A 16,044-nucleotide genomic window follows, 5' to 3' on the forward strand; every position below is an offset into this window, starting at 1 on the left:
AAACAAAAAACAAGTGTGGGATTGCACTTTTTTTTTGCAATTTCACCGCACTTGGAATTTTTTCCCGATTTTGAGTACACGACATGGTAAAACCAATGGTGTCGCTCAAAAGTACAACTCATCCCGCAAAAAATAAGCCCTCACATGGCCATATTGAGGGAAAAATAAAACAGTTATGGCTCTGGTAAGAAGGTGAGCAAAAAATGAAAATGCAAAACTGAAAAAAGCTCCGATGATTAAGGGGTTAAGATACGAGACTCGTCCGAGTTTCTTGCATGTGTGATCCCGGCCTAAGTAAAACAATAATTTGGTCTAAATATATTTTGCATAGAGTCTGCAGCACAGCTCCGATTAAATAAGATGTGCTGCCAGCAATCATTTTTTGTAGGTGGAAAAATTTGAATAAGTGGCAGTGTCAAAATACTTATTTTCCTCACTGTATATTCAATAATGAAAAGTCAGATTTGTATAAATTAGGTATATTTATACCATATGGTAATGTTCCCAATCCATATCTCTAAAAACTGTGGCAAAGCTTATAATAAGCTCTACACTCTTTGCAAGTTTGTATAATAAAGTTTTACAGAACATAAAACAAATAAGAATTCCATGCTGATCTTTGATGTTCGCTCAGTGTTTGCTGTGTAAACCTTGTGAAAATGAACCTTGAAGGCAGCTCATAAACAGTAATTGCTCGGCGAGCTAGAGGTCATCAGATCACTATAAGTTGCTGCTATAAATAAATGGGGCTTTTATCGGTTTCTTACATCCCTGATGTATGTATAAGTAGTTTTTAATCAGGGACAATGTCTATTCCACAAATAACATATAAAGCATTTGTGAGAAATACAGTTTCGGGGATCATACACTCATCAGTGTTTGGTTAGTATTATGTATCCCTGTTTATATGCCAAAATGAGGAGTGGAACGAACAGCGAAAAACTATAATTGAAAGACTGACCCCTGTTCTATGTTTTGGAGACACTCCTGGTTTTGACATTTAAATACTGATCAAAATACTGATGTGTGAATAACGCCTCAGACCAAGTCCTAGAGGAACACTTCCCAGACGAAACTATACAAATTGGGTTGTGCCTCCATGTCATGTCCTGAACTAGTCATAACACGGTATCCGCTTTTCCTGGAGTCTTCACTTTTACCGGCTCCACAACCGTGTTGATACCCCCATCCAGAGCCGGACTGGCCATCTGGCAATTCTGGTAAATGCCAGATGGGCTGGTCCAGTTGTGGGCTCCATATTCTGCTATGCTGTTAAAAGTATCAGCATCATCAAGGTGCGGTTGAGACGGAGCATCAGGGGGAGGAACAACATGGGCCTATCTGCTTTCAAATGTCAGAGCTGAATTTCACTCCCAATCCATCCATACCTACATCTATATTTTGGCTAGTGCAGAAAACCATTGTCTGTCATCAGGGAAAATCAATCCGATTATGCTAATCACATGTTGATCAGAGTTTGATCGGAGTGGGATCAGATTTTCTCAGCGGTGGAGAGAAAAAATTTTTTTCCATCTTCTCCATTATGCAAGTCTGATTTTTTTTCATGGTCTCATAGACATGAATAGGAGAGTGCCATCCAAATTTCGGAAGCAAATCCTTGATGCTGCAATGTTTTTTTATTTTTTGTTTCCTTGGACCACTTGGTCTGAGGAAAAAAATTGGACATGTGCATGACCGCGTAGACTAACATGAGTAGGAATGCTGTCTGTCAAAACTGCACACAGCACTCGTCTGATTAAAATGGTCGTCTGCACGAGCCCTTAGGGCCACCATCACTCCTATAAGTTAGCAGAGCTTTACACCATTTTACATGCTGATATTTTATCAAATTGACCCTACATTTTGTTTTACAAATATGATCAATGGGCTAAAAATAAGTGACATTTGGCAAAATGAACTAAAGATGATAGATAGGGGCCGAGGCAGTAAACAAATTATAAACTAGAGGCTTGAAAACATTAAAAATCATGACCATAATGTGAAAAACACAAGAAAAACAAGCAGCGGTATGGACTGATAGCAGAGATAATAAATTATCTTTTCACAAATGTTTAAACTCCATCTAAATGCTACAATATTTTATGGTAATTAGAAATGTCATATTATTTATACCAGCAGGATGGCAGGCTTGGGTTTAATGAGGCCGGGGCCAAGATGAATGTGGCTCTCTGTGGACCTCTTTAAGATGAAAGATTTTTTTATTATACAGGACACCCCCTACTTGGAATTTTGTGCTAATGCTGTGACCTACACACGTGGTCTAAAAATTGTTATTACCCTTCATTTAATGACAGAAAAACCCACAATGGTCACAGAAATAACTTGAATCTGACAAAAGTAATAATAACTAAAAATTCTATGATAATAAACAAATGAAAGTCAGACATTGCTTTTCAACCATGCTTCCACAGAATTTTTAAAAAATAAAAAAGTCATGAAATAGGCCTGGACAGAATTGATGGTACCCCTGAAAATAATGTGACAAAAGGGACATGTTAAATCAAAGTGTTTCCACTAATTAGCATCACAGGTGTCTACAATCTTGGAATCAGTGAGTGGGCCTGTATATAAGGCTAAGGCTGACATAGTGTGTATCATACTCAACATGGACAAGAGGAAGCGGAGGAAAGAGTTGTCTCAGGAGATTAGAAAGAAAATTATAGACAAACATAGAACTATAGAATCGTAGAGTTGGAAGGGACCTCCTGGGCCATCCGGTCCAACCCCCTGCTCAAAGCAGGATTCGCTAAATTATCCCAGACAGATGTCTGTCCAGCCTCTGTTTGAAGACTTCCATTGAAGGAGAACTCACCACTTCTCGTGGCAGCCTGTTCCACTCATTGATCTCTCTAGCTGTCAAAAAGTTTTTTCTAATATCTAATCTGTGTCTCCTCCCATTCAGTTTCATCCCATTGCTTCTAGTCTTTCCCTGTGCAAATGAGAATAAAGATGATCCTCCTACAATGTGACAACCCTTGAGATATTTGTAGACAGCTATTAAGTCACTTCTCAGTCTTCTATTTGCAAGCTAAACATTCCCAAATCCTGCAACCTTTCCTCATAAGACAGGGTTTGCAGACTGGTCACCATTCTGGTCGCTCTTTTCTGAACTTGCTCCAGTTTGTTGATGTCTTTTTTAAAATGTGGCGCCCAAAACTGGACACAGTATTCCAGATGAGGTCTGACCAAAGAGGAGTAGAGGGCAATAATGACTTCACGTGATCTAGACTGTATGCTTCTGTTAATACATACTAAAATTGCATTTACCCTTTTTGCTGCTGCATCACACTGTTGACTCATATTCAGTCTGTGATCTATTAGTATACCCAAGTCTTTTTCACATGTGCTGTTGCTTAGCCCTATTCCTCCCATTCTGTATATGCTTTTTTCATTTTTATTGCCCAGATGTAGTACTTTTGCATTTTTCCCTGTTAAAAACCATTATGTCAGTTGCTGCCCACTGCTCCAGTTTATGTATATCTTTTTGAATATTCTCTCTCTCTTCTCTATTATTAGCTATCCCTCCTAGCTTTGTGTCATCAGCAAATTTAATCAGTTTACCCTCAATTCCTTCATCTAAATCGTTGATAAAGATATTGAACAATACAGGGCCCAGGACAGAGCCCTGTGATACCCCACTTGAGACATTCTTCCAACTGGATGTGCAGCCATTTACGACCACTCTTTGGGTCCGATCACTAAGCCAGTTATGAATCAACAGTTGCCTTGTCCATTCCATACCTAGTCATTTTTTCAATAAGGATTGTACTATACTATATCTACAGCATTTCCCTGATCCACCCAATCAGTGATTCCATCATAGAAGGAAATTAAGTTAGTCTGACATGACTTATTAGTTACAAACCCGTGCTGACTCTGATTAATCACTTCATTCTTATTCAGGTACTGACATACATGTTGCTTAATTATTTGTTCTAAGATCTTTCCTGGTATAAAAGTCAGACTCACCGGTTTATAGTTGCCTGGGTCCACCTTCTTCCCCTTTTTGAAGATAGGAACAACATTTGCTCTTCTCCAGTCTTCTGGGACTTCTCCTGTTCTCCTAGAATTTTCAAAGATTATTGAGAGGGGTTTAAACATTTCTTCTGCTATCTCCTTCAGAACTCTGGGGTGTAATTCATCTGGACCTGGAGACTTGAATTCATTTAGGTTAGTTAAGTGTTTCCTCACTATCTTTCTGTTTATAGATATCCTGGATTCTTCTATTCCCTTAATAGGACAGTGAAGAACAGCTGATGTTACATTTCCTTTCTGAGAGAAAACAGATGCAAAATACGAATTTAAAAGTTCGGCCTTCTCAACATCCTGTCTTACCATTTCAGCATTTTCATCCTGTAAAAATCCTATAGCATCTTTAACTTTTCTTTTACTTTTGACATATCCCCAAAATCCTTTATTATTGCTTTTGACATCTCTTGCAAGCCTCAATTCATTGTCAGCTTTAGATAATCTGATTTGTGCCCTGCAGGTTCTGCAGACAGCATTATATTCTTCTTTAGATATGCCTCCCTCTTTCCATTTTATAAACATTTCTTTCTTCCTTTTTAGCATGTGCTTAAGTTCTGTGTTCATCCATCCTGGTTTCCTTAAATGCTTCCTATTCTTCCCTCTTTTCGGAATTGTTAACAATTGTGCTTTGAGAATTTCATTTTTCAAGATTTCCCATCCTTCCTGGAGATTTTTGTCTTTAAGGATATCCAGCCATTGGATCCCTCCAATTCTCTTTCTGAATCCCTTAAAATCTGCCTGAGAGAGATTCCCAACAACTGTCTGGATAGTTAATCTCCCATGACAACTATGTCATATTTTTTGGAGAACTTGGCCATTTGATGCATAAAGAGTTCATCCAGAGTGCAAGTTAAAGGTAAAAGTTATAAGACCATCTCCAAGCAGCTTGATGTTCCTTTGACTACATTTGCACAAATTATTCAGAAATTTAAGCTCCATGGGACTGTAACCAACCTCCCTGGACATGGCCACAGGAGGAAAATTGATGACAAATCAAAGAGACGGATAATACAAATGGCAACAAAAGAGCCCAGAAAAACTTCTAAACAGATTAAAGGTGAACTGCAAGCTCAAGGAACATCAGTGTCAGATCGCACCATCAGTCGTTGTATGACCCAAAGTGAACTTCATGGGAAACGACCAAGGAGGACACCATTGTTGAAAAAAAATCATAAAAAAGCCAGACTGGAATTTGCCAAACTACATGTTGACAAGCCACAAAGCTTCTGGGAGAATGTCCTATAGATAGATGAGACAAAAATGGAACTTTTTGGCAAGGCACATTAGTTCTTTGTTCACAGATGGAAAAATGAAGTATATCAAGAAAAGAACACTGACTCTACTGTGAAACATGGAGGAGGCTCTGTTATGTTCTGGGGCTGCTTTGCTGCATCTGGCACAGGGTGTCTAGAATCTGTGCAGGGTACAATGAAATCTCAAGACTATCAAGGGATTCTCGAGAGAAATGTGCCGCCCAGTGTCAGAAAGCATGATCTCAGTTGCAGGTCATGGGTCTTGCAACAGGATAATGACCCAAAACACAGAGCTAAAAACACCCAAGAATGGCAGAGGAAAACATTGGACTATTCTGAAGTGGCCTTCTATGTGCCCTGACCTAAATCCTATTGAGCATCTTTGGAAAGAGCTGAAACATGCCATCTGGAAAAGACAACCTTCAAACACGAGACAACTGGAGCAGTTTGCTCTTGAGGAGTGGGCCAAAATACCTGTTGAGAGGTGCAGAAGTCTCATTGACAGTTACAGGAATCGTTTGATTGCAGTGATTGCCTCAAAAGGTTGTGCAACAAAATATTAAGTTAAGGGTGCCATCAATTCTGTCCAGACATATTTCTTGAGTTTTTTTATTTATTTATTTTTAGTTATGTGGAAGCATAGTTGAAAAGCAATGTCTGACTTTCATTTGTTCATCTTCATAGTTTTTTTTAGTTATTATTACTTTTGTCAGATTCAAGTTATTTCTGTCACCATTGTGTTTTTTTCTGTCATTAAACGAGGGATGCCAACAATTTTGACCACGTGTGAAAGTAAGCAGGTGCGGAAATGCAGTAATGCAGATGTAGGAGGAGCCGTCCCTGCTGTGTGCCCGGGCCGGAACCAAGGGGGCTGTCACCAAGGTTCCTAGGGAAACTGTTTCCAGGGGACAGAATTAGAAGACGGGACCTAGAGAGTTCCGGAGAGGTTGGGGAGGGGCCAGTATAAAAAGGACTGAGGTCGCCAGCGCCAGGAGGAGTGAGTCAGCAGAATGGGAGAGGAGGAGGAAAGAAGCCAAGAAGCGCCAGAGAGCCAGAGCAAAAGCCAGAACAGAGCGGGGAGAGCAGCGACCAGAGAGACTGCAGGGAGACTCACCGTGGACTGCAGGGAGAACGCACCGAGCCGTCCAACAGAGAGACAACACCCGGCTCCGCCCTGCGGGTGTGGCTGTCTGCTCCCGCCCGCGGCAGCCGCCGCCTGACTCCACCCCGCGGGTGCAGCCTGTCCACTCCCATCCGTGGCAACCGCCACCCGACTCCACCCTGCAGGTGCGGCCTCTCTGCTGCTGCCCGCAGCCATTGCAGCTCCACTCCAGCCCACAGCTGTGGCCTCTCTGTTGCCGCCAGCAGCCGCCACCTCCCCGCTGTAGCCCACAGCTGGGGCCTGCCCCTCGCCCTCAGTGGGACGCTCCGCACAGCCCCAGGCTGTGCCCGCGGCCTACCAGCAGCCACTCCGCACAACCGCGGCTCGCCCCTGCCCGGGGGCTGCGGCCTCCTTCATCCCGCCAGCAGGCTGAACCCCCGGGGGTTGCTCCGCCAAAGGACTTGCCTAGGGCCTGTTGCGCCCCCACCTCGCCTGGGTGTAGGAACGCCAGAAGACTTCACCAGATCCTCACCGGTTGGGGGATCCTCGCCGGCTGGGCCCAGCGGCTGCAACACCAGAGCATCGCCGAACAGCACTCCGCCGGACATCAGAAAGATAAGTGACACATTGGAACTAAGGACCCGTAGTCAGCCATATCGCGGCCCTATAGTGACTGGCCTTTGCCGGGTTAGTCATGTTCGCATTATCAGTGTATTTTTGTGATTGGTCCCAGTGAGGACAATTATTGTTAGCTTGTTTCTTGGTTGCTCAAGACAGCCCCAAAGGCATCTATAGAAATAAAAGTTACACCTTAAAGCCCAAACCATCTCACATCTCGTCACTGCATCCCCCGTACCTGCGAGTACTACACAGAGAATGCAGAACAAGGCTGTATAACAAGGTTGTTTAATTAGTTAACAAGAAAAAGGATAGCAATGGTCTCGCAGGGAGCTAGTAACATTAAACAATGAATAGTAGCAAGGGGAGTAAACAAAGGGTTAATGTGACAGTCAGATATGTAAATGGCACTTATCGTGGTCTTCTCTGGTCCTCATCCACATATAGTCCGATGGGAGTTGGAGTACCGACAGCGGTTGGCGCGGTGTCCTCAGGTGAAATCCACAAATCACTGTCCAGCTTCTGGCAGCAACGGGCGGTCACCACTTTTGCCAGCTGAGCCCCTAGTCCAGTGAGGGCGAACCTTTCTGAGACCGAGTGTCCAAACTGCAACCTAAAACCCATTTATTTATGACGAAGTGCCAACACGTGCCAAATGCCCCATCATGATCCCCTTCTTGTAGTAATATGCCCAATCATGATCCCATTCATTTAGAAATGCCCCATCATGATTCCCTTCATGCAGAAATATGCCCCATCATGATCCCCTTCATGTAGTAATATGCCCCATCATGATCCCCTTCTTGTAGTAATATGCCCCATCATGATCCCCTTCATGTAGAAATGCCCCATCATGATCCCCTTCATACAGAAATATGCCCCATCATGATCCCCTTCATGTAGAAATATGCCCCATCATGATCCCCTTGTCGTAGTTATATGCCCCATCATGATCCCTTTTTGTAGTAATATGCCCCATAATGATCCCCTTCATGCAGAAATATGCCCCATCATGGTCACATTCATGTAGAAACATGCCCCATCATGATCCCCTTCATGTAGAAATGTAGAATTGCCCATTCTACCACCTCCATCATTTCCTCCTCCCCATCACCCCATCATTGACCTCTCCCCCACCACCTCTGTTACCCTCTCCCCATCAGTCCCATAATTGGCCCTCTCCCCATCACCACCATCATTGGCTCTCTCCCCATCATGATGTCATCCAGCCACGGCCGCGCTGCTCAATGTGTGAGGCAGGAAGCTACAGCTCCAGAACTAGGATGAGGCGATGCCACGTGCTAGCTGAGAGGGCTCTGCGTGCCCTCTCTGGCATGCGTGCCATAGGTTCGCCATCAGTGCCATAATCCATAAATCTGTGCAGTCGAATTGGGGAGAGCTGCAGGAGTCTCTGTCCAACACTTGTGCTGCTGTGCGTCTCTCAGTAACGGGGGACGCACTGCAGGGTCCTGCACGCGACACCCTCTCCTCTGGGCAGACACAACACTCTCCTCACCCAGGCACGCGATGCTCTGCATACTCACTGTTTTATTAGAGCATCCACGTGAACTCTTCTGGGGCACGAATGTTCTCACGCTGCCGAGCGCGCCGCACACCTGCCTCCGCTTTCACTGCCGGCAGGAAACTCACTGCTTTTTCCCGCGGTTCCTGTTCTCTCCTTGGCTTAGCCATGCCCCCTCTCTCCAGGTCATGGGACCTGCCCCGTACCCTATTCTTTCCCCCCAGCAACACTGGACGCAGCCTCGACAGTTCCAGACCCGACATGATGTATGTACCCACAGCCCGGTCTTCCTCCTTACATGTATGTGTAGGGGTATGTAATAAATCTGCCACTTTAAGCCCCCATGCCGCTACTTTATATGTATGTATAGATGTATATCATTGTTGCATAATATCATTAGAACGTGTATATAGTATGCTGCTGATTGATCTATGTATAATATGCTGTTTGCCATAGCACCATGTACATAATAGTGTCCGTGTAGTTAGTGTTATGGCCACTAGATGGGGGTATAGAGTTTGTTACAATGTAGATGGAGATATAGGGGTTAACAATAGGAGGCATTAGCTATATAGGAATAGAGGGGGACTTCCTAGTTGTAGTTAGGGCAGGGGCGTTCTATCCCTGTGGACGGGCTTAGTTGCCCGGGTTGAAAAACCCACTCTTGACACGAGCTTAAGTGCTCAGGACCCTACACAGTTTCTTGCAACGTTCAAGTTTAGTGCCCAGCTGTCCAGGAAGAGGAAAGAGGAACAAGTACAGCAGCAACATCAGGGGGATAGAGTTCCCCAGTGAATGGAGTGAGAGGAGGGCAGACAGACGGGCAAATGTTTCAGTATGTGGCGACTCGCAGCCTGGGTGCATTCTCTAGGAGCTGGGGCGAAACGGCAGAGGAAAGCACCAGTGATAATGAGTACGGACAGAAGGGACACCGGTAATACGTACAAGTGGGTACAATCCGACCTCGATCTGCGAAGGAGGGAAAGTCAAGAAGGGAAATCTGCTATGGAATGTAAAGAAGATTCTATTGTCAATAATGATTGTAATCTGGATGAGCTGCAAAGAGACGTCAGTAAAGTTCTACAGTGTGAGTTAAGCTTGGACTCTGTCTTTATTTGTATGCGAGTGACCCAAGGGAACACTGAACAACTGAGAGAGGAACTTGCCAGCACTGTGAGTATCGATCATGCCTTGCAGAATATGAAACACCTTTTTCCTGTGATGGAAGGCCCGGGCACAACTGTTTTGGAGAGTTCGGCCATGACTATGGCCCGGTGCATCTTGGGCATGAGAGCCGCAGAGAACTACTGCGCATGCCCAAGGTTCCCAGCCCCGCAGTGTGAATAAATCATAAGCGACAGCGGGGTGGGATCTCTGGCAGCGCATCCACGGAGGCGCGACAGCCAGGCCATGAAGTGATGTGAGAACGGGCAGCGCTAACTGCGCATGCCCAAGAAAATATATTACAGGCCAGGCGCCAGCATTTGAAATTGAACACAGAGGAGGCGGAGCAAAGACATAACGACGAAATGAGTGATGGATGTGAGGCGTCGGTGTCAGAGGGGGGGAAAGACCTGCCCCCGGTCAAGATTCTGGTATGTCTGACCAATTTTATAAACGATTATTTCTGCGGTGGAAGGGACGCTAAATGAAAGAGCCACCTTGACAGAATGCAGCATTAGTGCTGCACAAGGTGGCTCTTTTACTTAAAAACACCTGGGGAGGGTGACAGGTTCCCTTTAAGTTGACTTCTCTGTAGGCCAGGTGTCTAATAGTTCTCACCTCACTATTCCACAGTGCCGCCATCCGAATCTTGCTGGGAGCTCTGTAGGTTGTAGGAGGGTCTTCATCTTCTACCACATGTCCATTCAGAAAACTCCAGCCCAAGCTACACACTCACAAGAACAGACAACAAAAAACCTAACAGGTTTATTGCATGATGAAAAATCCAGAAATGAAAAATAAATCATGTGACTTGCCCCCAGAGGCCGTGGGGTACTCGGTGCCGGGCCCGTTGATTACAATGGGAGATGTCACAGTGGCAGTGACCCGGTCCGTGGCCTCAGGCGGTCAATGTAAAAGGGGTAGAGTGATGGGGATAAAGTTGTTGAGATGATTTGTGACGCCACCTATGGTTTTTGGTCAGTTTGACCAGCGCTGCAGGGTTGCTTCTCTGGGACAGATGGTGTGGTGCAGCAATGATGTTGAAGCTCCCCACAGGTGGAGCTGTAGTCTAAGGGCAGTGTAGATGAGGTTGGCAAGTGGGGAGATGGTGTAAAGAAGTAGATGTAGCAGAGCCGGGTGTAAGGCGCAAGAATAAGTGGAGGACACAAGGGCATGTAGTTCCAAGGCTTTACTCACAGTCTGGTGCACACAGATGCCCGCTTCAGTGCCATGTCCTCCAGGTCAGGGGCTCAGCCAACTACCAGGCAAGGTAAAGTACACCTTTCCAGCACTCCTCCAACATGTGCCTTCTCTGAACGTCTCCACACTAGCGCCTAATCTGGAGCACTTGTAGTTGCGTATTAAACTCAAGTTCCTCCTTCTTGATGTTACTTAGAACTCTACTTGTACGGCAGACAGCTGTAGCCTGCTTTGGGGAGTCCTTGCTATCATGTCCCGGCTCACCCACGTTGCTGTTGTGCCCCCAAGTCTGTGATGGGAATAAAGTGGTGACGACTTCTATTCCTCCGGTTTCTGCTGCAGGAACATCAGTATCCATACAACCTCGGGGACTGGATCCCGGAGCTTCAAACTTGAGGAAGGGCTCTGCTCTGACCCTAGTCCTTAGTTCTCTTCTTCTCCTTACATTCCGTACTAAACTATCTTCCCTCTGAAGAATCAGGCTTTCTATGGCTCTTTCCTGTGCCAGCAGCTCCAGGTCACAGGAGTCTGCTGCAGCACTTCCTTCACTCCATCCCTCTCAGGTGATCTTCTCTCACAGACTGACCTTTTCCTAATATTCTCCCTCTCTCTTGTGCAGTCTAAGCTCCACCCACCTCCCAGCACTCTTCGTGTTCCAAGCAGGGAGCCACAAAGGTTGCTCTGCTACACTACTGGTGTACGTGTGGGATGTAAGTGTTGGAGTGTGGTCAGGTGTCTCCACCTTACCTGGATAGTGGGGTACCACACCTCAGGAGGAGGTGCAGTACCTCTGTGGCGACTGAACCCTCAGGGGCGCCACACATGTAACACAGCAGGCATAGGCAATACCCCTAGAGGTAAGGGACGTGCTTTATACCAGGCTTGGCTAGGGGTTAATGAGGAATAATCCCTGGGGTGAGATGTAATCGGGCCATATGGACAATGGATTGTTGCACAGTAACACAATTCTGGCTCACAGTTCAGGATGGTGACAATAACACAGCAAGTGATGGCAAGCACACACCTCTAGCAGGTCATGAGCACAGTCAAATGATAGGGATCATTGGCCATGGACGTTGACCCGCTTATAGAAACCATTGGTTTCTCATCAATTCCTAATCAGTAGAGCTGCAAGTCACAGCAATGTCTACTCCTTGATGCAGCAACTCTGTCACCCCAGGATCCAGCTTGTTGCTGCAGCATTCAGATATTCGGGAGAACATGGAATGGGGGCAGAATCCTCTTCTGGGGTAGGGCAGCAGACTGTGGACATCTCCTGGTAATCTGGCTGGTCTGCAGATGTGGCACAGCTCCAGGATGGTCTCCTTTCTGCACACATTTTGCTGCTGGGCTGTCAGTATTGATGGGGTCATTAGTGACTGATATCGCACAAAGAGCTGGCTCCCTTCAATGAATGATGGGACCCGGCACCCCAGTGAGAGCCGCTTGCGATCTGAGAATGGCTCTCATGGGGGGGGGAATCTATACTTACTCTATACCTCTGCTCCGAAATATCAGGCTCTCTGCAGCCTGTAGTGGAGTAGCGCACACACATCCCTGTGGCCAGCTAACTCCTTCCTTCTTTCCCTACCAAACATTTTTTTTCCTCTGCTGCTCCTCCTCTTCCAAGGCAGTGCAGCATGTCTAGGTTAGAAGTGGTATGTCCTGATGAAGGGGGTCGCCTGAACCCTGAAACGCGTTGAATAAACCACGTTGAATTTTTACTATTCCTGGAAATCTTCTTGCGGCAGCACGGTGATGATCCTCTCCTCCTACTAAGTGTAAGGCAGTGCATTGGAAAGAAGGCGCTCTCTTGCCAACTCATTATTTGTCTTTAGATCTGGGAGGGCACAATGAAAGTAGCACAGGAGCAAGCAGGGATAGCATACTAGCGGTATTTATTTATTTTGCTCAAATACAGTGCCATTAATTTACACACTGCTTTAGAGATATTATCATCACTATCCACATTAAGGCACACAATCTAAATTCAGCATTACTATGTGTTTTGGAGTGTGGGAGGAATCCCATGCAAACAATATTACTTACAGATTGTGTCAGGCCCGGATTGGTAATATAACCAACCGGGCATTTTCCCGCTGGGCTGCTGTCATGTGGGCCGCGGGCGGCAGCGCCCGATCATCTGGCTACTTGCCAGCTGATGCGGCCACTGGCCTGGCTGTTGCTCCTGCCGCCGGCCCTCTGTGGGCACGGTGGTTATAGTTTCCAACCCTCCCGCACTGCAGGGAGATAAGCCGCCACGCCCCCCCACGCACCCCATCCTTGCCGTAGCATGAGACCTCCCCCCCACAGCCACTCACAGCGTCGCTTGCCTGCTCTCTTCTCTGTTCATAGGACCTGTGATGAGGTCACAGGAGGGGAGGAGTCAGGGGGTCACATAATCAGGAGCCTTTGTCCAGACCCCTGATCATGTGACCCCTGACTCCGCCCCTCCTGTGACCTCATCACAGGTCCTGTGCGCTCAGCCTTGCCTCTTGGTGTCTGCAAGACTCTGCTGTGCTGTTGCCATGGTGCTGGATGAGGTAAGCATCGTATGTGTGGGGTCAGGAGGGGTTTACAGGGTAGATGTAGCAGAGCTGTTTGTGTATGAGGTGTACGGAGTGGAGCCGTGTGTGTACGAGGTGTACGGAGTGGAGCCGTGTGTGTACGAGGTGAACGGAGCGGAGCCGTGTGTGTACGAGTTGTACGGAGCGGAGCCGCGTGTGTATGAGGTGTACGGAGCGGAGCCATGTGTGTACGAGGTGGAGCCATATGTGTACGGGATGTACGGAGCGGAGCCATGTGTGTATGGGGTGAGTGGAGCCGTGTGTGTACGGAATGTACGGAGCGGAGCCGTGTGTGTATGAGGTGTACGGATCGGAGCCAAGTGTGTACAAAGCATACAAAGCGGGCTTTTCCCACAGACACAGGAGTACATGGCGGAGCCCCAAGGAGCATTTTAAAACTCACACATGACGTTCCACCTGAAGTGATGTGCTGGAAGCTTACCGGAAATGAGATAATTTCTTGAGGAGATTGTGACGGAACCAGGAATGCTTCAGATCCATCACCGTGTCCTCCTCCGACAGCGCAGACAGCAGGATCGCCTTGGAATCGGGGATGCCGGCCATGTGAGCGGATCATGATATGTCCTGCATCGGGAGGCTCAGGTGGGCAATGGGAGCTGGGCTGCTATAGTATCTTGAGAGAATCTTTCTTTATTTCTTTCTCTCTTTTTCTTTCTTTCTCTGTTCTTTCTTTCACTCATTTTCTTTCTCTCTCTCTGTTCTTTCTTTCTCTCTCTAATCTTTCTATTTTCTTTCTCTCTCTCTCTGTTCTTTCTTTCCCCTTCTTTCCTCTTTCTTTCTCTCTGTTCTTTCTTTCTTTTCTTTACTTCTTTCTTCTTTCTCTCTCTGTTCTTCTTTCTCTCTCTGTTCTTTCTTTCTCTCTCCTTTCGTTCTCTCTCTTTTTTCTTTTTTCTCTCCCTCTGTTTTCTCTCTTCCTTAGTGCCAGTCAGTGTGCCCATAATGCCAGCCACTGTGCCCTCAGTACCAGTCAGTGTGATCAGCAGTGCTAAATGGGTGCGATTAGGCGTGGACATGGGTGTGACTAGTTGCGAAATGGGTGTGGCCGGGCGTGGCCTAAAATTTGCAGCGGCGCGCTGTGCGCACCGCAGTCTTTGTCCCTCTTTCCCTTCTTCAAAAGTTGGGAGGTATGATAGGGGCAGCTATGACTAGGGGGTCTGGTTGCCCAATGGATAGCAGTTCTGCCAGGAATTCTGTCACCATGCGTACAAAAGGGGATAGAGCTTTGGGAGGAGTACTGTACCTAAAAGCAATAAATAGGACTGAGCTGAAATACTGGGCGCAGCTCTGACTACATGTTATATAGTAATGTTAATCTCCTCTCACTTCTTGTAACCTACAAGAGTACAAAGATATTATATAGTCACCATGTGACTAGTGGGCCTGTGTAACTTCAAATGCCACGGCTGAATTTTAGTCCCAGTTCGGCCCTGGATTGTGTCCTGGGTGAGATTTGAACCCAGGACCCGAGCGCTGCAAGGCTATAGTGTTAGCCACTGTGCCAATCTCTGACAGTGGCATTTTAAATGGAATACGTGCCACTACTTGCGTTACCGACTCCCATGAGTGCCCTCTGGAGCTGATAGTTTACTATTTCAACCGTGGTCCTGCTGAAGACCCCCTTCAACACCATTATGATACTTATCTGAAGTGCAGGTATATGAGACCAAGATTTACACTATATATTACAAAACTGCCTAAGTTGCCTAAGGGAACTAAAATGTTTTTAAAAATATAAATGAAAAATACAGATTCAAATCACTCCCCATTTTACCCAATGAACCTAAAGAAATTAAAAAATAAAAAAATATATTTGGTATCTCCACATTCATAAATGTCTTATCTATCAAAATATAAAGTTAATTAACTTGGTTAGCAAATGCTGGAACAATAAAAAAATAATCAAAATAGCAGCAATCAGCTTGTCACACAAAAACAAGCACTGACCCAGCTCAGTCGATGGAAAAGCAAAGATATTATGGGCCTCAGAAAGTGTTGATACAATCGCCCCATTTTTTTTTCCTTTGTCCATTCCCCCCTCCATCTTGCACCACCTCTGTGCGTGTGTCCTGCAGTCACTGAGCGCTGATCAGTGACACATATCCCTGATCGGCATCCGGTAAAAAGAATCAAATAAAAATACATTTGGATTAGTTGATAGGGCTAGTTTAGCAACAGAAAAAAATATACTGTAGTAATCAGTTTATACTACAGTATTTTTTTCTAAAATATAATCAGGATTAGCATCATAAAGTAAAGTGTAAAAAAATCAAATAAAAATAATAGTTTAGATTAGTTGATAGAGCTAGATTAGGGACATTGTAATCTAAAGTAAAACTATACAGTAGTAATTTGCTTCTACTACAATATTTTTTTCTGAAATATAATCACAATTAGCATCAGATAGTTGCGGGCGCTCAGTTTTTCTAAAATATAATCAGAATTAGCGTCAGATAGTTGAGGTCACTCAGCAATTTATTTTTACTGACCTCCTTTTAGCAATTGTAGTTTCAGAATTTTAGTGGAAAATTCTTCTGCTACTTATATTTC

Source organism: Dendrobates tinctorius, unplaced genomic scaffold (assembly GCF_039654945.1).
Source record: "Dendrobates tinctorius isolate UK_male_01 unplaced genomic scaffold, ASM3965494v1 ptg000083l, whole genome shotgun sequence".
Classification (NCBI taxonomy): domain Eukaryota; kingdom Metazoa; phylum Chordata; class Amphibia; order Anura; family Dendrobatidae; genus Dendrobates; species Dendrobates tinctorius.